Source organism: Canis aureus, chromosome 22 (assembly GCF_053574225.1).
Source record: "Canis aureus isolate CA01 chromosome 22, VMU_Caureus_v.1.0, whole genome shotgun sequence".
In the NCBI taxonomy this organism is placed as follows: Eukaryota; Metazoa; Chordata; class Mammalia; order Carnivora; family Canidae; genus Canis; species Canis aureus.
Genome location: NC_135632.1, coordinates 27,402,915 through 27,425,355, shown reverse-complemented (window position 1 = coordinate 27,425,355; position 22,441 = coordinate 27,402,915). Strand labels below are relative to the sequence as shown.

Here is a 22,441-nt window from a genome sequence, read left to right as displayed (position 1 = left end):
CCTTAACCTGTACCCTTTTTTAGCACTGGCTCTGTGAGGATGTAGTACCAACATGGTACATTCTTTTCGAGTTGAATTTTAGGAAGATACTATGGAATGGGAAAGAATTAGCACAATTATTTTAAAATACCCATTGCTGAAGAAAATTAATGATTGCTCTTAGCAATTTTTGGTTCTATTCCCAAATCTCCATGTAGATGAGTTTATTGCCTTTTGCAGCACTTATTAGGAGTGTTTCAGTGGGAAAGCTTTTGATTATTTGACTAAGGATGTTAATCTTCAGATGTCAGTAATTTTAGTTATTAGAGTGTCCCTAAGGTAAGCTTAAGGGATGAAACGTACTAACCTTTATTTCCTCCCAATTTTAAGCCATTTGCAAATGTTTATGATGAATTTTGGCTTTGTGGCTTGTTCTTATGGGTGCCATTAAAAGCTCTTTGATTTGCTTTAACTTAAAAATATATTTTAAAGACCATTGATTTTTAGTATTATTTAAAAAATTTATTTACCTATTCACTTCCATGTTTTACATAAGGATCGGGAAGTATCATTGAGAAACTAAGAATTATGGGAACATTTTCTACATATATGTATGTAGATATGTATGTGTATGTATATGTGGATATGTTTTTGAAGCCTGCTTTTTCTCTCCACAAAGAAGACTGGAAGCACCTGAGAAGAATACACACAAATTTGATTATAACCTTGAATAAAAACTCAAAAGGCACCATGGGACATTTTTTCTTTTATTAGAATAGATGGATGATCAGTTAAACTTGGTGTGGGTGTCAAAATTTTAAATTATAGGAGGGTGCCAGGGTGGCTCAGTTGGTTAAGTGTTTGACTCTTGGTTTAGGCTCAGGTCACGATTTCATGGGTTGTGAGATTGATCCCCCATTGGGCTCTGTCCTCAGGACAAAATTTGCTTGAAGATTCTCTCCCTTTGCCCCTCCTTCCACTCAACGGGTGAGCGTGTGTATGCATGTGCGTACATGCTCTCTCAAATAAATAAATATTTAGCACTGGCTCTGTGAGGATTTTTTAAATTAAAAACTTTTTTAAAATTATAGCCTGACTCTTGTATATTGTTGAAGCAATGTATTGAAAAAAAAACCCCACAAAACTTCATGAATTTGCAGCTTAAATCCATCTTTATTCTAAACCACAAAGTTAAGGTGTCTTGTGTCTTTCATGTCTCAGGCATTAACTTAGAATCAATATATCTACGGAATAGTTTAGAGGAAACTTTCTCTTATTTAAGGACCTTGGTTTGACGATCTCTGCCATTCTCATCACTTTTCCTTGATGGATGTTGTAACAGCTTAGCCCAGGGTTTTTTTTTTTTTTTTTTTTTTCCCTATTTAAATTATTTTTCCATATCCTGAGTGAGATGTAATACCATTTAAATCTTAAGATTCAATATGCAATAAAAATTTTAAAAATCTTGAATTGTTTGAATTTGGTTAATACATCATTTTGTTTAGTTTATTTGCTATGTATGCCTAGTGATTGTCCTTTCAATTGCATGTGATGGAGAATGATGCTAAGCAGCAGCCATTGATTAGATTTTGGATATCTTTTTCTATTTTCTATTGTTATATTTATGTATATATTTGTATATGTTTGCTGACATGTTCTTTCAATTTTTAAGCTTTTAGCTATTATTATATCTGTTCTATAAAACCAAGATCCCATCAGGTTATTGTGATGCGTCAATTAGATGTGTGTTATACCTTTGAAAATGACCAAACACTTAGATATTAGTTATGGTTCTTCCTCAGGATGTGTGATGCCCATAATTTCTTGTTTTTCAAGTAGGTTTGAATTTACATTTGATTTCTGCTAGATGTCTGAGCACGGTCTTTTAAATGACCTGCATTTAGAAATAAAAGAAACTTCTGCTTAGATTTGATAGATAAAGTATGCTGAAGTATTATGTAGTTTACTTCACGTTGTAAAGGACAGTTAATGGAAATTGGAATCCTGTTCATTTCAGTATAATTGAAGATATTTTCAGCCTGTGCTAAGATAAAAATGTATTTCTTATTTCATAAACTTATACATTAAAAATAACTCTAACTTAATAAACTAAACACAGTTTAGTGTTTAGTAGCAGTATGGGCAGAGTTTAGTGTTTAGTGGAAGTATGGACAGAATGTTTCCACTGGGAGAGGAAATCATTAGCTCTTAAAACTTGGTCTTCAGTAACTCTCTTTACTAACTCTGTTTCTATTTTGTTTATTTAGAGTACATCTAGCCCAAGTTGTTTGTTTTTAAAAATGATGGTGGAAAATGCTAGTTTGGAATTGTGTTGTAGTAATTGTGGCGGGATATAGCCTCTGCACTGGTAATGAATTAACCATGTGTTTACCTATATCTTTATTATCTGTTTTTTCTTACATCTTAGATTGTCCAGTTGCATCTTGCTAAGCTGGGAGATTTTCAACCATTATTTATTTGAATATTTCCTATACTCTGTTTTTTCTTTTAAATTCTTTTCTAATCTTGATCTACTTTTTTGTTTTGTTTGAGGATTATTTATTCATGAGAGACACGGAGACAGAGACCTAGGCAGAGGGAGAAGCAGGTTCCCTGGAGGGAGCCTGATGTGGGACTCGATCTCAGGATCCCAGGATCACACCCTCAGTCGAACACTCAGCCGCTGAGCCACCTAGGTGTCCTGATCTACTTGTGTTTTAGAGCATTGTTAAAGCGTGATCTTCAGATCAGTGTTGGTCTGTAAATTTATTTTATTGGTATGTGATGAATTAAGGACAGAAATTTGAAGTAAACTTTTAGAAACCTTTAATGACAACTTGATATTCCTGTGACATCCAAGCATAAGATTGTCTAAAGAAGAAACTCACTTTTGCATTTTACAGTTTTTGTCTTCAATGGATTGGCAATTTGAAAAATGACTCTTCAGACAGTTTCAGAATTATTTTGTTAGACCTTATTCTTTGTATTTTTTACCTGCTCTTACACATTTTTTCTTTCTCTTTATGAACTGAATTTTAGATAGGTTTTAAATGTCTTTTTAATTCTTGCTCTACTTTTATTGACTCTGCTGTTTAACTTTTACCCTGAATTAAAACTTATGTTTTTATTTCTTGAGGATTTATTTAACTTATAAATATGTATTTTTAAACTTTTCTATTGATTGGAACATTTTTATTATATAATCTGTCCACTAATTGAAGAATCTGTAGTGTAATCCTGCTGTCTTATTTGTATTGACTCATTCATTGTGTCTAGTATCCTTGGATGTTTTGTGACTTTTTTTTTTTTTTAGTAGACTTTTTTGAAAGTTGCTGGATTCTTTGAGGCCTGAATTGAAGTTATTTCTTTCACCAATAATTTGCCTATGTTTCCCCCAGATGCCTGGGGGGTATACTAACAGTTTAAGAGTACTTGAAATGACATTGTCATATGAGATTTATTGAATATTACACGTAGTATGATTCAGTCTGAGAACCTTTGTGAAGGTTACGTTTTGTGGTTACTCAAGAGAATTGATTAAACATTCTTGCAATAACAAAATTATAGAGGTGGAATATAGGGGTTGCCAGGGGTTAGAGATGGTTGGCTCTAGGAGTAGGTATGCCTTTAAGGGATAACAGGAGGGAGATCTTTGTGGTGTTCTTCACCTGAGGGTGGTGGCCCTTTGGAATAACAGCTTTATATAGGTGTTTCCTTTTGACAGACTTTTAGAGTCTATCTCCTGAACCTCTGTAGCCATCAAAATGTACGCCCAGTTTTCTGCAGTGCAACACATATTCTCACGATAAAAGCTGGTTTCTGGTTTTGTTTATTCTACTTTTGTTTATGGCTTAATGTGAATACTGTACTTTCTTGCTAGCTAAGCAGTTCTTTAAAATAGATTTTTCCACTAACTTTTAGAAGTAATATCTAATAGTCAAGGTGTCTAGTCTGCCATACGCTGAAATCAATGTCCCCATCTATCTACAATTTTGTTTCTTATCAAATATGTTGCTATTTTGCGCCTCAGCTTTCTTATATTTTTGTTATTATAATAGGTATTTTTCTTTATCTCCTTGGTCTGTCAGACTTATTGTGTAGGCCCATCACAGTCTATGCCCAGTTATGTTTTCTAATCTCTTTTTCCCCTGTTCTTTCACTAGCCATATTATGGTTTATTAAAGACATCTTATATTATGGTTACCATTCTTTTACTCATGTCATTCCATCCTGCTTAATGCTATCTCTTCTTTTGACTCCCAACTGCTGCTTCTAGCACTGCTGACATTTTAGGCTGAATAATTCATTTCTGTAGGGGCTCTCCTGTGCATTTTAGGATGTTAGCTGCAATCCTGGCCTCTGCCCATTAGATGCAAATAGTGACTTCCATTTGTGATAACCAAAAGTGTTTACAGACATTGCCAAATGCTCTTTGTAGGTGATGATGTCTCCTATAGTTGAGAACCACTGTCGTAGCCCTATATTGATTTGAACTCAGTTGAAGAGCCTAATCTGATTTTCTGTGATTGTGGCTTTTACCTTTGGATTTTTGGTAGTACATATTATCTTGATTATATACTTGCCTCTTCTTAAATTTGGTTGTCAATTTCTTTGTCTCTCTCCCTTCCTCCCTGTCCTGTGTGTATTTGTCTTATTTGACCAAGTTTTAGAGTATAGGGACTATATATTTTACTTTTTTGTTTGTTGGCTGTTTTGGTCAATCCAATACACATATTAGTAGTTCTAAATATATCGGTTGGTTGCCTTTTTCCTGTTTTTCTCTTTTTATAAGGTAGCAGTGGGGGCTTAGGAAATTGAATCACTCTAGAAAATGTGGAGAACTTCGAGGTGTTCCAAATTATGAGACTATAGACAATAGAGTTAATACCAATGTAAGAATGGTATACGTATCTAGTAATAGCTCTAGAAAATTCAAGACAATGCAAGATAGTTGTTAAGATATAAGAAAGATGTAATTTCTGTTAGATATATCCGTTATATAAGTAACCAGAAAAATGTGCAGTAGAGTAGAAAAAAATTGACTGAGAAATATAGAAAGTGGAAGGATTTGTAGAAGCATGAAGTACGAATGATTAGTTCTACAGAGTGATATGAACAAAGTAATCAATATGTCAGGGTAAATTGTTAAGAATGATGGATGTAGCATCTGGCTAGGAGTGACTTGTATAAAGCTGACAAATGTGATATGTGAATGTTAGTAAGTTGAAAACAAGAGGGGCACAGAGAGGTTAGCTTCTTACTACCAACTAAAGAGAAACCTACATGTTTTGGGGAAGATAAAGCTCAATTATAGATTTTCCCCCACTTTTTTTATCATCAGCAAATTCTAAGTAAAAAGTGTAAATTGAAGCCTGAATCGGACTACTTTTATAAGGTACTTTTTCTTATCTAGGCCAAAATCTTCATGAAAAATAATTGTAAGTATATAGTACCTGTTCATTGTAGAAAAATTAGAAAGCAATGAAAAGTATGGGGAAAATGAAAGTTATAGTTCCCAAAGCCTAAACCACTATTATCATTTAATTTAGTTCCATTCTCTTGAATTTTATATGATCTGTCTCTCTCTGGATATAGGTATATGATATGCCTATGTGTATGTATAAATATATACTGCATATACATATATGTATGTGTCAGTGTGTAGCTATATTATATAAAATAGGGATTATTTTATATGAAATGTTTTATAGCCTGTTCTTCACTTAACATTTGAACACTTTTCCATATCAGTAAAATTTTAAAGTGTGATATTTAGTGACTATCGGTAGCATTCTATTCTGAGATTATCCCTAAATTTATTTAAACATTTATTTAACCAGTTAGGTTTTCTTTCACATATACAAACATGTAAGTACATGTACTAATAATTTGCAGTGAACCCCTAATGAGAAATTTTGAGTGCATCCCCCATTTTCTTCAAAAAGTTGTTGTTACTTGCACTGCACTGTGTGTCTTAGTTTGCCCTACAAAATTTATTTTACCTGTCTTCCTTAGTAAGAAGAACCTCAGTGTTGTACCTGGGCATTATTACCAAAGTTGGAGACAGCGTTTCCTAGCCTCTGAAATGTTTAGGTGTTGCCAAAGGACAAAGCTATGGTTTGTAAGTTGTAACCTGAAATAATACATGAGAATTAAAGGGAGCAGGGTGGGCCTTTTCCTCTGCTTCCTTTTTCTGTTGCCTACAACATGGATGTATTCACCAGAGTGCTCATAGTCTTCTTGGATCAGAAATAGTATGTGGTAGAGCAAAATGATGGAAGGAACTTGGGTCCTCAATGGAGCTGCCACATCAGTTTCTGATGGTCTATTTCTGGACATTTCCATGAAATTCTCTACCTTTTTTCCTTCTTGTTTAAGTCATTATATTATTACTTAAAAACAGTTTTTTGGGTGGCCCGGGTGGCTCAGTGGTTTAGCGCTGCCTTCAGCCCAGGGCCTGATCCTGGAGACCTGGGATCGGGTCCCATGTGGGGCTCCCTGCAGTGGAGCCTGCTTCTCCCTCTGCTGGCGTCTCTGTCTCTGTCTCTCTCTGTGTTTCTCATTAATAAAAATAAATAAAATCTAAAAAAACACAAAACATTTTTTGGCATGGGAAAGGCATGACCTAATCCTATCTGATAAGGATACTATTGTTTAATACTCTATGTAGTAATGTGATAGATCAAATATAAGAACATGCACTATGTCCTGGTAGATTTTAGTTCTATACTGCAAACAAAAATCTACTTTGAGACAGGAGAGAGATAATTGGTATTTGAAGGAAAGTACTTAAAAAAAATGGTACATAATTTCTGGATATTTTTGATAGCTGTATTGCTAAATTTTGTTCTCAAGTGCTTTTAATAATTATTACAAATATTATTTTAGAAAACACTTGGTAGCCTTTAGGCAAAAATAAACCTCCTAAAAACCCAAAACAGAACTCACAAAACAACCACAAACCATTGAGGATTGTATATTGTATCTGAATAATCCCTCCAAGCCCTATGAATTTTTAATATTATTAAGTATCTTGGCTAGTCACGTTGACAAAGTCGGCTCGTAAATGTGACTTTTAATGTTCTCTTACTAACTTTATTGGAAGAATCTTAATAAATAAAAAAACATTTTTGTTACTGTAGACTTTTTTTTAGTATTGATTCTAAGAAAGTTATTCATAACTTAAGTGAAGAATACACATTTAAAAAATGAATAAATATTTTTTTGAGCAGTTTTAGGTTTACAGAAAAATTGAGCAGAAAGTACAGAGTTCCCATATACCCCTTTCAAGGGTATACATTTTTTTTCTAGGGTATTCCACTGTGTATAATGTTACACACATAACAGACTTTACATCTCTGAACCAAATCTGTGCTATTTTATAAGAGGAAAACCATGTACTACTAAAAATTATTTTATTCTACCCTAAGGTTTGCCATCCTCAGCACTATTAACATTTTAGGCCAGATGATTTTCTGTGGGGGTCTCTTCTGTGTATTATAGATATTTAGCAGCATCCTTGATCTCTACCTACTAGATGCCATTAATATTCCCCAGTTATAACAACCAAAAATGTATGCAAACATTGCCAAATGTCCCTTGGGAGGGAAATTGTTTCCCAGTTGAGAACCATTGCTCTACCCAATTTATGACAGTTTAGGATTTGATACATTTTTTTAGGTTGGGCTCAGATTTAAGGGATCTATAGTTCAAGAACCTTTATGGAGAAGTTGTGTAGATGAAGTTAGAATCTTAATCTTCCCTTCCACTTGAAGACTGTAGGCAATCTTCTCTTCAAATGAACTATATTGTTTGAATTTATTCTCTGTAATGCATAGAAAACCCATATCTCTGTGCACAAGGCTGTTATAGTTTGGGATCTACTATTTCTGGATTTCAGAAGTACTATACTATGGGTATACTCTATAAAACCTTTAAATGTCCAACAAAGACTGATTTATGAGGTCAGTGGTGTTTGGTCTCTATGTGGTGCTCTAATTAGATTGTCAGTATATTCAAATTGTGGCAGTTAAGTGATCTCATGTATTCTATCAAGGACTTTGAGCTTCTCAAATTGAGGATAGCATTAAATGTCAGCCAATCACTTTGTCCTTCAAAGGTTTTGCCTTCATATCAGAAATCCTGCCAATTGTAACAGCTTGTGTGTCAGTTCCAATAGAGGAAGCTAGCCTCTGTTAGCTTGCACTTAGTCCACTAAAGACTTCTAAAAACTTTACGTAGTTTACAGCTAATAATGTCCACTTGCCATTGCTACTTTGTGCAATTATAAAACCTTGTTCGCTAGTAATGAAATCTCATCTATAATAATTATTGTTTTACCTCTGCAGAGAATTTCCAAACACTTGGGGAAAATAGGAAAGCTATCAGAAAGGCAGTGGCACCATTATACTGTAAGTATTACTTTGGAAAAGAAGTGTAAATTAAGAATATTTTAAGTATCCAGTTGTTTGGGGAAAATATGTAGGCAAAGATATTATATGTAAAATATAGAGCAGGATATATTATAATCATATTAATAATTTATAAGAACTAATCCAATGCAGTCCTTTAAAAATTGAAAATGTGTTCTTATGTATTGAGATGAGGATTTTACCAATAGCACTGAAAAATATTTCTAATTCTAACAAGGATTGATCTAGTTTATGTACATTTGCTTATTTAAAACTATCAGAATCCTGAAAATCATTGTAGTTTTGTAGGCTTGTGATTTGTTTGGGTGACTTATTGTTTAGGTTATTTTGCAGAATTATTTATTTGCTGATTTATTTATGTATTTCATTATTTATTTATTTGATTATTTAGTAAATTATTTATCTGATGAATTATTAATACATCTTCATGACATGCTTTAAATTATTTATAACTTAATTTTGAGTTTATTGCTTTTAGAGCCTGCATTGTTACTGACTAGTTTTGATTTTTTTCTGTGCAGTTCTTTAAAATTAAAGTATTAGCTCTAAGGCAAAAGTGTATTCATTGCAATGCCCAAGGACTTTTTTTTTTTTTTTTTTTTTTTTTTTAGTAATTTATGGTAGAGTTGAAATTTCAGTTATGCTTTGTTTAGCTCTAAATTTACCTGTTTAGGGTTACTGATGATAGAATGTTTATGTGTTGTGTGCATACTCATTGTAGAGTCACTTACAAATTAATGATATAGCCTATAGTATGTAAACTGAGATTGAACTTGTAAACCTCAGTCCACATTATCCTTTGTATCTCTAAAGGGCAGGTCTGTATTTCTTACTTGCTTTAGAATAACTAATATAGTCTTGTTATTTTGTTGTAGGGGCAAATCTATTTTACCACTGGGATATTTTTAGGAAAGTTCAGAGAAATGAAGTCCAACTTAGATTTGGATCCCTGAGATATAAATTTGACTAATGTAGCCTTTGTTTTTTTTTTTTTTTTAATTCTCATTATAAGTGTATTTAGCAAACAATGTTATATTGAGACATTTTTATATCCGTCATGGTGACATATTTAATGTCCTATCTCTTATGGAAAGTTTTTTACCACTTTATTTTATGAACTAAAATGGACAAGGGCCTTTATAAATGAAAGCTATAATTTCTCTGACTTTCGGTAATAATTCTCTTATGTAACATTTTTATTTTTAAATAAGATATTTCTTTTGTCTGATTTTGTTTTCTAAGGTAGTGCAGTTATTAGGGCTCTCTTATCAAATTGGTTTAATGAATAGGTTAAGTAGATATTTGGGTAAAAGAATGTCATATGTACAACTTAGTCTTCTTCTGTATTTGCCTGCATGAATTACTGTGTACTTTACAGTTTTAACATTGCAGAGAAAGGCAACATTGTACAATTCAAGTTAGGATGCTGTTTTTTAATGTAATTTAATTATTTTTTTTTTTTTGAGAGAGTGTGAGCGGCGGGGGCTGAGTGTGGTGGGGAGGCGAAGAGGGAGAAGGAGAGAAAATCTTGAGCAGGCTCTACACCCAGCGCGGATCCCCATGCGAGGCCCGATTTCATGACCCTGAGATCATGACCTGAGCTGAAATCAAGAGTCAGATGCTTAACTGAGCCACCCTGGCACCCCAGGATGTTGTTGAAATATGCTGAAAATGGCCTCTGTAGAGAGGTTTTACTATGGAATGTAAATTATGCACATATATACCCACATTTCTTATTTTGAAATATTGAATATATGAATATTTAATTGGAATATTCCTTTAGCATCTTCATATGTTTGCCTTTAAGGAAGTGGTTTCACTTGATTTATATACATGGATTTAAAAATGTGTGTATTATACATATCTGTGACTTCTGTTTTGGAGATGAACAACCACAAATACTGTCAGATACGGAATTTTATTTCAAAATGTGCTTCAGTATGCCAATGTGGACTTCTTTTGAAGAAAAAAGCTGCCTTCTCCAATGTTGAACAAGATCTTACTATGTTAGTTGTCACAATACTATACTCAGACACACTATTAATATGTATTTGTGGAGTATTAGCTGTATTATCCAAGTGGTCTTCATTGAAAGATAAACATGTGTGTGCACACATGCACACACATATGCACACATATGGAAAATTTTCTTCTGACATGAAAACAATTATTTAGAACTTGGTTTTGGAAGGAGACATTAATGGAGATTACTAGCATTTATTGAGCACTTACTGTGTGCAGGTGCAGTGCTTCCATGTTTCACATGGATTGTTTGTTTTTCACAGTGAGAGAAGTACAGTTATTGTGTTCATTTTATGAATGAGGAAACAGAAACTTGGAGTTTAAATAACTTGGTCATTGCCACACACTGGGATTAGCACTGGGATTAGGACTCATTGAATCTGACTCTCAAGGGTCTTTCTTTTTTTTTTCTTTAATTTATTTTTTATTGGTGTTCAATTTACTAACATACAGAATAACCCCCAGTGCCCATCACCCATTCACTCCCACCCCCCGCCCTCCTCCCCTTCTACCACCCCTAGTTCGTTTCCCAGAGTTAGCAGTCTTTACGTTCTGTCTCCCTTTCTGATATTTCTGATATTTCCCACACATTTCTTCTCCCTTCCCTTATATTCCCTTTCACTATTATTTATATTCCCCAAATGAATGAGAACATATAATGTTTGTCCTTCTCCGACTGACTTCACTCAGCTCAAGGGTCTTTCTTAGCCCATTACAGTTTTGCATGTGTAGTTGGTATTAAGCATTTGGGGTGTTTTTGTTTTTGTTTTTGTTTTTTTTTTAAAGAGAATGTAATTATCTCTTTAATTTGGTAAGTATATTCACTTCGTTATTACACTTGGTCATCTTTTCTAAATAGTGAGCAGTACTTGAGCTTCTTGAATTTTCTGATTTGATTCTTCTTGTAATCCTGTATAGTGGATCAGAATTACATAAAGAAGAATTTGTGCCTCAAGGAGATTGTATGGTTTGCCTGGTAGATGTCCAAAACTCAGGCCTTTGGACTCTTAAGCCCAAGGCCATTTCCAGGGCTCTGTTTGGTCAAATCTGATTTCCTTGTACAAATAATGGTATTATCAGAGTTAAATACGTATTGTTAAGAGTCTGATGTCTAAGCGTTTATAGGAAATGACCACAAATGTACTGTTAACTCTAATACATTGTTTAACATACAGCTAAGTATTTTAACATGTGCATAAAAAGGATGAGGACATAGCCAGTTGTAATTTTAAACACTTAATTGTAATTATTTAAAAGATTCTGCAGAGTCTCTGGGAGTAAGGAAAAATGTTTTGACTTTGTGTGAGGTTAATGGGATCTTTTAACTCTGCTACCTAAAGACAAAGAGACATCTTTTTCATCCTGGGTCTGAAGCATACGAAAGGCATCAGAAAGCAGGTGAGCTAGAGTTAGGCAGTAGTAGAATTTGAGCGATGGTGTGAATGTTGTAAATGGCTGCATATGTATGAACAGTAGGGTTCTATGTGAATCACACAAAGTTTTAAGTTAGAGTTTCCAAGTAAATAATTAATGTTACATCATAAAATCCTCAAAATACATAATTTAGGTAATATGAAATACTGTAACAGCTAGGATGGCCATATAATTTATCTTCCAATTCAGGACACACTACTACAGTGTGATAGTATTATCTCACATACCTTTTGAGTAATTCCTAATACCCTTATATAACATACATTTAGGAGTAATCTTAATTCACACACAATGTCTTTAAAAATATTTGATTTTGTGATAAAACTGACTTCTTGTGCCAGTATTTGTATGCTTTTATTAGGCAACCAAGGCAGTTTGTGGCTCTGACTTTTATAAAGTATGACCAATGTTTCACAGCTTATGGTGTTACTATTGGGAACAGAAAGATGAGGATGGCAAAGTTGCTTATAGTATAATAGAGAGTTCTAGTTTCTCTTCATATCATACATTACAGGATTTCTATGTTCATTTTACCTTGCAAATCTTTTAATTGGTGGCATATTTTAATATTATACCGAAAACTAATCCTATTTGTTTTACTTCAGAATTTATAATTTTATGTTGGATGATCCAGTGTTTTTTATCCCCCCCTTAAAAAATCATGTTACATTTCATGTATATTGATACTTTTGCCAAAATATTTTTTAAAACAACTATTTATCCTTAGTAACATTTCTTTTTTCCTTAGTAACATTTTGTGTAGGAAAATAGGAATCTCTAGAAAAGTTTTTTTTTTTTGTTTTTTTTTTGTTTTTTTTTGTAGTTTTCTTTTTAATTCCCTATTGACAGGTATTTATCTAAAATGACATTACATTGTTAAGGTCATAATTAGATTATTAAAGTTCCAGTTTCTTTGCCTTTAGAGCATAGATGATTTAAGTTCAAACAGATAACCACACTGGCATATTTTTGTTTGAATGTACAATAAAAAGAAAAATTCTTGTGCAGTAATTCTTATTCATTCATACGTTTAATCTCCGAACTCTTTTTGTTCAGAAAGCCCTATTATGTCTGGAAACAAAAGAGGAGCTTCCTTGTATTCTGACTTGAATTTGCAAGTATAAAATAACTTTGTAAAATACTACTGTAGTTGTAAGAGTAGTAGCATGATTTATATGTTGGCTCTGAGAGTAGCTCCTTTATAATTATGACAAGTGAAAGTACAGCCAAAGGTCACATTAAACACAAAATTTCTTTCACACCTCGTCCATTTTGTGGATAGCATGTGAAGTAGTGTAGGTCCCTGCACTGATATATTAAGAGAGCAGCCCAAGGTTGTCCTGTGGAAGTGTTTCAAATACCTTTCTCCATAACCTCCCATGTGGTTCCTAAATTTGGCATGAATGTATATTTGGATCCTGACTAATTAAATAGAACCTTATTAAATTTTGAGTTTGCAAAATAAAAAAAGGGGATTCATGCAGTAAGGATTTCTTGGGGTAATAAAATAATACATATAAGTCTTTAATAATACTGAATATTATAAATATAGTATCTTTAGTGTTGATGTTGCTCAGTGAAACAATGAACACCAAACAACATAAAGTAACAATAAAAACAAAGTAAAATCCACACAATAAAACAAAGTAAAATCCACACAAATGAAACTATGTAAGCATTGCCTGCCTATGTACATACAATTTGTGGATTATATCCTATTTTTTTATCCTAATTTGACTAAGTAAATGTTGGAATATTAAAAGGATTATATAGGAAAACTTTCTATTAAAAATTATATAAAGTGGATATACATATGACCTAGAGTGGTTATTAGATCTCTTTAAGTCGTTCTCTTTACACAATATCAAAAAATATAGTTCACAGAAAGGATGTTAAGATGATAAAATTGTCAAGGTAATAGTTTTTTGTATAATTGATAAGTATTTTTTTTGTTTTTGAAACACTTTATTCCTAGTGTTTTTCTCACTATAATATGCTCTTTGCTATAAGACTTCTAGTAATTTCTAAATAAGAGTGTGCTGCTTCAAAAGTGGAATTTTGGAAATTATGCTTTTTGTCACAATGACTGTGGGAGTGTTTTTGGCATTTAATAGATGTGGATCAGGGATGCTACATATCCTACAGTGTGTGAGACAGTCTCAGACTACAAAGGATTGTCCTGAGTACCACGTAACTTCAAGGTCTGCTTGCTTAAATTCTCTTCAAAGATAAAGCAGCGACACTTTCATGTATAATAGTACTGACAATTTTTTGTAAGATATTACACGAAGAATCTTTACTTGAGGGGAAGTTTGTGTGGAGAGGAAGCCTAAGTAGAATAAAGAAATCCTCTCAAAATTCTGTGTAATTTACTTCACATTTTTCCACATCCATAAATAATATAAATGTTATTATATATAACAGTTCTAACTAGAAATTTAGTGGAAAAGTTTTCAGTTTAGTAATGCAGTTTACTGGAGGCTCAAGAATACTTATTGCAAATATGTAACAAGATATTTAAGACTTTGTAACAAACTAAATTTTAAATTAATAGAACTCATTTAATTTTATAGTTAATAAGGAATGTTTAAAGATATTTCATGATTGCCATCCTAAATATTAAAATTTCATTTTTTAGAATGATAAAATTATATTATATACGTAATATAGTATAACATATATATTAATTATGTAAATATATTAATGATAGTAAAATCATATTTTAAAATTATGTTGCCTTGTGTTCTGTATTCCTCTGATATCATTACAAGAGTTTATTTTATAACTTCTCTGTAACTTCTAATACGTTTTTTTACTTTATTATTTTTGGAAGATGTAGTCTCTATTGTATTTTTAAGTACTAGAGACTTACTGTATGTATGCCTTGACAGTGTGGTAGTATTCCTGGGATATATTGTAACCACACCATACCATGTCTTAGCCTAGATAATTGTTTGCCACTGCACTTAAAAATAAAACCCAGGTCAGTTGCACTCACACCGTATTTCATAATTTTTTCAATTTGAATGGTATATAATTTGTCTTGGCATTTTAATCATTATTTCATTTAAGCTTTCTGTCTTTATCTTCACATGAAATAACTTTTTGTCTTTAATCACTTACCTCAACACTAATTTTTATTGTCGGGTTCTCCTATACCACTCCTTTTTCATTTTCTTGTACTTCTTATGGTGAGTGAGTTCTTTTATCTCTTAGATCTAAAATTATTTATTATATACAGGTGCAGATATGTGACTCTTTAATCTCCTTTTCTAAGTAGCTACACCTAAGCATTTATTTAATGAAGTAAGTATTTTGTTATACTTTACTTTTATTTTTTATTAATATTATGGTTAGGGAATTAATATTTAAAAAAAAATCTTTGTGTAGTTAGATTTTATTATATCTGAACTTCATTTCAGGAGAGTACAGAGAAAGAAAGGGACATTAGATCTGGTGGGATTGAGAACCACTATTTTAGAAATATGTGCTTATTCCTCATAGTTCTTCCAACTCATGTACTTAATACTTCCAGATTAAATTGGAGCTTCTATCAAAACTAACAATTCATGTAGAATTAAATACTTCAGTATTGGGGATCCCTGGGTGGCTCAGCGGTTTAGCGCCTGCCTTCGGCCCAGGGTGTGATCCTGGAGTCCCAGGTTTGAGTCCCCCGTCGGGCTCCCTGCATGGAGCCTGCTTCTCCCTCTGTGTCTCTGCCTCTCTCTGTGTCTCTCTCATGAATGAATAAATAAAATATTTTAAAAATAATAAAATAAAGTTTAAAAAAACCCAAAACTTCATTAAACACTCTTCTAGTTAAGATTATGAGGATTACTCTGATTTCTTTGAAATTTTTGTAAGTGAAAATTAACTGCTTAGGAAGTATATGTAATGAGTTTAAAGAGGTTTATTTTATCCATAAGTCACCCAGATAGAGTAGGCACAGTTTTTCACTTAAAATTTGAAAAATAACTGATGCTAATTAATCAATTTTGGGGGAGATTCTGAAATTGATGAGTGGTATAATCATTTACAACCATTTTGAACTGTTGTTTATATTTCTAAATCATTGTCTTCATAGAAACTATACTGTTTTATTATTGGTTTCTTAAATGAAATCTAATTATAAAATAATCCAGTTAAACCCTATCATGAGTGAAATTGTGTGTGTATGCGTGCATTTTTTGTATAGTTTCATGGTTTTGTTTATCTTCAAAGTGACACTGTTTATAATCTATATGAGCATAACTTTAGAGATGAATGTGTAACAGTTTGGCAGTCATTTATTGGTTTAATGTAGACACTCATCTGAAGACTTAACAGCCATTGTCCTGGGGTTTCCCTCTAGTCTCATAGGCATCTTTGCCTAGGCAAAGAATGCTTGATTCTAATTGCTTCCTCTGGATTTTTTCTTCTTCTTCTTTTTTTTTTTTTCCTTCTGGTTTCTTTAGCTGCCACTGCTATTTTCATTCATGCTATAAGGTATTGAAGCAATTTAGAAGGTCAAGAATTTGATATCCTCTGACGTTGGATAGTTTTGTCCTGGTCCTTATTAGTGATTGCAACTCATTGTCTTTTTTCTGGTTTAATTTCCTTATTGTAGGCACATACATCTTAGGAAGGGTTAAAATGCCCTTATTTTACTCTCACACTTGATTAATAATTTGGCTGGGTATAGAATTTTAGGTTGTAGGTAATTTTCTTTTAGAATTTTGAAGGCTTTGTTTTATAACATTCAGTGTTGCTTCCAAGAAGTCCATGGTTTTTTCTCCAACTGCATATTGTTATCTGCTGTGCATGACCTGTTTTTATTATTCTGAAAGCTTTTAGAATATTTATCACAGAATTTTTATGATGATGTGTCTTGGAATGGATTTTATGCGTTGTTTATACTGGGACTTGAAGGACCCTTTCATTCTGGAGGCAAGTGTTTTTAAGTTTGGGCAAGTTATCTTGAATTCATTTTTAAAAAAGAATTTATTCCCCTGTTTGTTAGTTTTTTTCTAGTTCTCTTATTTGGAGATTTGCTGCCAGGGTACTATAGAGGTGGCATGTGTGAGGCTGAATGTTACAGGAATATGGACAAAATAGTTTGCTTTTCCTTACTTTTTTTTTTAATTTTAGAAACTTACTTATTTGAGAGAGTGAGTGCGCGTGCAAGGGGTGGAGGCAGAGGAGCAGGGAAAGGGAGAGAGAGAATCCTAAGCAGACTCCCCGTTGAATTTGAATGTGGAGCCCTGCATATCATGACCTGAGCTGAAATCAAGAGTCAGACACTTTACTAACTGAGCCATCCAGGTGCCCTGCCTCACAGTCTTTTATGGTAAGTTGTCTTATGAATTATTTCCCTTGATATGTTACTTCTCTATTTTGTAAAAATTTGAGATCTCTTTGAGATTTGGGAAGGAGAGGAAGTAGACCCATCTGCTTAATCTTTTTTTGAATAAATCTTTTTATGTACTCTTCACTCCTTACCTCTTTTCATGGTTAATTTATCCTGCAAGATGCGCAGCTCTTGAAAGCTTTCTCTGATTTCTCGGTGATATCACCTCACCTTCCACAAACTTTTGTAGAACACTTATTGTACCATGTTGTAATTAGTTTATTGCTTATCTTCATAATAAAAACAGGAGTTATCCTATTTTTACTGATATTTCAGTATAAAAATAGTATATCTTGAATGAAAACATGAACAAATATAGAAATGAAATAGATGATAGCAACAGTACAGTTTTGTCAGAATTCTGTTATTTCTTATTTTAATCCTATTTGATGATTAATGTTTGATAAATAAAATTTCATGGAGATTTACTTTTAGTAAAATATTGATACTGTTACTGTCCTATGGTAATCAAATTAATGTCTTTATATTGAAGCTAAAGTACAAAATAGTCATGAGAGTTTCAATGTAAGAGAGCATCTTTCTTAATGCATTTGATTAAGAATTAAGCTATAAGATATCAAAAAAAACTAGTGAGGAGTTATATATTAAGGAGAGTACAACAGAATCATAGGAAAGACAAGAGTGGAAGGCAAACTCTTGTCTTTTTGGTTAATATAGCATTTTAATAATTCCAAATAATGAAACTGAAAATTCTAAGAGAACGGGATATATTTGTATTGTGAAAACTTTCCATTTCCCTAGACAAAAGGACAGCATCTGAATTAGCACGTGATTTTGTTAAAAGATCTTAGTCACTCTCTTGAATTCAAGTTTTGCCATCAGAATTACCTGTTGTCTCATTTTGGGAAATTTTCCTTTGATCATAATTTTGTTTTATTAATTTTAACTTAGTAGTAGGAAATAGTTTTAATTTATTTGAGCCATGACTCCTGTTTTCATTCAAGTTAAAATAAATCAGTCAGGAGCACCTTGGTGGCTCAGTTGGTTAAGCCTTCCACTCTGATTTTAGCTCAGGTCATGCTATTAGGGTCCTGGGATTGATTCCCGCTCGGTGGGGTGTCTGCTTATTTCCATCTCCCTCTGTTCCCTACCCCCTTCTCAAGTAAATAAATCTTTAAAAAGAAAAGTAAATCAGGGATTCCTGGGTGGCACAGCGGTTTAGCGCCTGCCTTTGGCTCAGGGCGCGATCCTGGAGACCCGGGATCGAATCCCATGTCGGGCTCCCAGTGCGTGGAGCCTGCTTCTCCCTCTGCCTGTGTCTCTGCCTCTCTCTCTCTCTCACTGTGTGTCTATCATAAATAAAAAAAAAAAAAGAAAAAGAAAAGTAAATCAATCAGGAAATATATATTCAGTATATAGAAGTCCCTGGTTATTATAAGGGAATAATATGTGTTCTAGGATATATATTATGCTATTATTATTATGTAATATATATTATGCTGTTAGCATATTCATGTGCTATTATAATGTCAGAAGTTAGGATTACACCAAAAAAGGTAGGTGCTGATTTTTTGGCTGTATGGCTGTATGTATCTTTTGCTTCATAAAGCATAGTTTGGCAAGCTTTGTATCCATGGATTTTTATTTAAATTCAATATTTGTGTTTTTAATAGTCATTTCAGGATAAAGTTAGAATTTTTTTCTTTCAAATTCACTAATTTTTTTCTATCTTGTGATTCATTTGCAGTTTTATGAAAATATTTTCTAAGGTGTGTTAGTTTCACATGTATACTGTCTCTACTTCCCATTTCCAGTTTCTCCTGTCTCCTTATCTTTTATTTTGTGTTCTACCTCATACGGTAGATGACATGGAACCCCAGTACACAAGAAATGTTATGAAAACTCAAGTACAAAAAGTCTTATGGAGGAAAAAAATGTAATTGTTATTGTGTAAACTTTTACAGTGGTGTCTAGAGCTAGAACTGCTTAACAGATGTGATTGCTTCATTGTTTCAAATTTATGCAATCAGAGTTGATTGGATTTGATCACACTGTAGTGGATTTATAAGATAAATTGCAATATTGCATGACATACTTCAGATAGAAAACATCAATATAAGTTGAATATGATTTCTTGTGTAAGATAACAAGCCAGTAATTCTTTAAATAAGATGGTTTCTACTTTGAGAGAATATTTATAAGTTTTTGTGAAAATTAACAGTGTCTTTTCTTCATGGTGACAAAAAAGTATATTAAACTTTTGTTTTAGTGTACAAATTTGATTGTAAATGAGAGGCATCTTGTTACTATTTAGCCATAGGTGACCTGTCACATTTCCAAAGGCCTGTAAAGAAATGAGGCTGACCTTAAAAGAAATTTGACTCTAGAAAATTTTAACGTTGGGGCAGCACGGGTGACTCAGTGGTTTAGCGCCTGCCTTCGGCGGAGGGTGCGATCCTGGAGACCTGGGATCGAGTCCCATGTTGGGCTCCATGCAGGGAGCCTGCTCCTCTCTCTGCCTGTGTCTCTGCCTCTCTCTCTCTCTCTCTCTCTCTCTCTCAATGATAAATAAAAAATAAAAATCTTAAAAAAATTTTTTTAACGCAAGATAAAAAGCTTGTCATTGTGGTACTGACTTCTTTAAAGATTTCATTAGATAAGTCTAAAGGCTTACTAGGAATTTCGCTCCCTCTCTCCCTCACTTCCTTTCTTAACAGGTAAAAGTTTAATATCTCACATAAACAAAGAAAATGAAAACATGTTCACTAATGAATGAAAGGTTCCCCCAGGGCAGTTAGACCCAAGGAATGGGAGTCAGGTTCTCAGTCAAGCCTGTTTGTTCTAACAGTAAATGATAGAACCAGTTATTTAAAAGCCCCTGCTAAGATTTTTAACTTTACTTAGGGAGTCTACCTGGTGTAATCCCTCCATTCAGTTTTGAGATAAAAGCATAGGTCTCATGAGAACTTGCTTTGAAAATGTTACTAAGCCAAATCATTTGTGAAAAGAGGGTAGAATTTTTAGTTTCTTAAGTTGGAATTTAAAAGTTTTAAAATATGGGGACTAGTCAAACCAGTGATTTTTAAGAAGGTAGGCTCTCATGTTTCAGGTAAGGATACTGTAAAATCTTTATAATTTTTTTCAGAAGAAAATTATTTACATCATGGCTTAGATTTAAGATACTTAAGAAATATTCTAAATATTTACAGAAGTACAGAGAAGAAATAGAACAGGCAACCTTGTATTTACCATGCAAAATTAGTATGTTAACATTTGCTGTATATATATTTTAAAAGCATTTTAAGCTCATTCCTTTCATAGAGATTAGTACCATCTTGAAATTGGTTTATAGCCTTTTTAGACTAATAGTACATTTATGTGTTCATCAACATTGAGTGTTTTTACTAACTGAAATATTCTATTAGAATATTTATGTGGTTTGCTATTTTAAAATCCTTTTTACCCAGCATTGTTTCTGAGCTGTTCCTTCTATTTTTACACCCAGTGTATTAAATTTTAACTGTTCCCTAATACTTCGTGATAGGACAATATCAGTAACACAATTTTTGTATCTGTTTCCCATTTGATGGACATTTAAGAGCCAGGATACTTTGCACAGACTTTTTCCACAGATAATCATGTTGCTCTGCAGGGCTCAGTGTTTTCAGCACATGGGACAAATTGCTGTCAACTCTTAGAGCATTGTATCCAGTTTCTGGTATTATTCAGCACTCTCAGGCGGTTTGGTGCCGCTAGAGCTGTGCATTGCTTCATCCTTTCTTGCTGAAGTTCCTCTATGGCTAAAAGCCAATTGCAAAGAAGCCTGTGTACAATCTTCTTATGCTGCTCTTTTTTTAAAAAAAAAAAATTTATTTATTCATGAAAGACACAGAGAGAGAGGCAGAGACACAGGCAGAGGGAGCAGGCTCCATGCAGGGAGCCCGACGTGGGACTCGAACCTGGGTCTCCAGGATCAGGCCCTGGGCTGAAGGTGGCGCTAAATCACTGAGCCACCCGGGCTGCCTTTATGCTGTTCTTCTTAAAAAACATTTTTATCCTTTCCCTACTCTGTATATAAAAACATAAAATATCTTCTTTTGTATTTTGTTTGAAAAGTATTTCTTTTGTTATATTTTCCACTCTTTACATCTTTGTTTTATTTTAACCTGTGGGAGGCTGGGACCCATGCTATTTGGGGGTTTATTTTTCTGTTGCAACAGTTGTACTGGGTCTGTGCATAAATAAGACATGGTTTTGCTTAATATAAACCATATGATTTTGTGCCCAGGTAATACTGAAAGTGATAGACTCTCATTTATGAATATTCTGGAATTTTCTTTTAGAGATTATTTGAAAATTTTGTAATCTAGGTTACGTTCTTTGGGCTCAAATTTCTATTACAATTTTCATTAGTTAGGCTTTATTTTAATGCACTGTACATTTTGGTAGAAGTCATGTATTTAAAAGTATACTTAAACATATATTAAACACTTAAGATTTAGATTGTGATGCACTCTAACCATTGAATAAAAAGCTGTCGTTTATGAAATTCTTGGACTGTGCCCAGCAGCTTGAAGCTGCCTCATACAAGGCCAGATATTAGAATATTAATGTTATTAACCCTTTCATTGAAAGTATTTCTTCTTGAAATAAAAAAGATGCAATAAATTATTAGGTGTGCATCATTTGTTGTGTATTAGTACTGTTTCAGAAAGCTGAGGGCAGCCCCGGTGGCTCAGCGGTTTAGCGCCACCTGCAGCCCGTGTGTGATCCTGGAGACCCAGGATCGAGTCCCACATCAGGCTTCCTACAGGGAGCCTGCTTCTCCCTCTGTGTCTCTGCCTCTCTCTTCGCTCTTGCTGAATGAATAAATAAATAAATCTTAAAAAAAAAAAAAGAAAGCTGAAAAATGTTTATGCTGTATAATAAACAGATGCTGCTCTAACAATGCAATATATTATGTACCAAAAATGATCTCTGTTTTAATCATAGATGCTGATTTAATGAGACAAGACTAGTTGACATCAAAAATGGATTTAGGATATGATTTTTTTTCTGTGTTTTTTCTAAATAATAGACACACCTTTTAACACCACTGTCAAAATTATTTTGGAGTATTTCTTTGATTTTTTTTTTAACATATATTTCCTTTTTTGAGTTCCTAGGAATACATAATTGTCTCATAAACTCATTCAAAATAGGAAAATAATTTGAAAGAAGGTGCCTC

At 33.2% G+C, this 22,441-nt stretch overlaps 1 protein-coding gene across 14 annotated transcripts in view; it reads left to right on the top strand.

The window, feature by feature from the left end:
- Positions 1-22,441, top strand: part of TBC1D5 (TBC1 domain family member 5) — a 544,964-nt gene that overhangs the window by 32,946 nt on the left and 489,577 nt on the right. For 10 of the 14 annotated variants that reach the window (XM_077865315.1, XM_077865313.1, XM_077865314.1 and 7 more), the window contains one exon: positions 8,328-8,390. The exons of 2 other annotated variants lie outside the window; for them this stretch is intronic. The gene's annotated coding sequence lies outside the window, so the exon portion shown is untranslated. Of the gene's footprint in view, positions 1-6,075; positions 6,101-8,327; positions 8,391-22,441 lie in introns of those variants that run through there. 2 more of the 14 variants (XM_077865307.1, XM_077865309.1) reach the window with 2 other exon arrangements.